Below are 797 nucleotides of genomic sequence, written 5' to 3' on the forward strand. Positions count from 1 at the left end.
AACCCCCCCCCCCCACTTTAACCAAGCAAGGGGAGCTTATCATCAAAACTTCATCTGAATGTAGATCACAATAGCGGCCATCTATGGTGCGGGTAAAAAATTAGTGGCCCAGCTTGTTTTCAAATATCTCTTTACCGGGTGAATCAATGTCATCCATACGTTGCACAGCAGTTTGTCTCAATTTGTCTTAACTTAATCATGTTTTTACACAGAAGTTGATGCTAGATTAAACAACTTTTCTTCATAAATTTATATAGGAATACAATAAATTTACTTCACGCGGAAAATAGATTTGTTCACAGCACTTCCTCGCTTCTAACACACATTTTGCTTATGCATAATATGTGTTACATCACAGCTCACCAATGATATATTTAAGTGGCAAAACTAGTTACAATAAATTAATTTTATAGTGAACACTTTTTTTGCACAAAAAGTTCTCAAAACATGTGTCAATAAAGATAATCTCGCGATTAGAAAACAAATGACAGCTGCAAACCTTTTAAAATCAGTAGAAACCACCCACTAAGATATTTTTATTAGTATTTATTAAGGTATTTTCTAGAATAGAGCTAACACGTCTTTACAAAAATATTGATCTGATATTACAAATTGATACAAATCATTGTGAAAAAGCTGGAGAATTTATGTTCCACAGTTGAGGAAATATTTGACAATAACTTATGCCACGAATTTTTGACCTCACTATAGAACAATGAGAAAGAAAGACAAGCAGCTGGAAACAGCAGCAGCAGTGGTTGAAGCAATCGAGTAGTAGGACCTAACAGACCCCCCCC

Source organism: Aplysia californica, unplaced genomic scaffold (genome assembly GCF_000002075.1).
Source record: "Aplysia californica isolate F4 #8 unplaced genomic scaffold, AplCal3.0 scaffold00012, whole genome shotgun sequence".
Classification (NCBI taxonomy): domain Eukaryota; kingdom Metazoa; phylum Mollusca; class Gastropoda; order Aplysiida; family Aplysiidae; genus Aplysia; species Aplysia californica.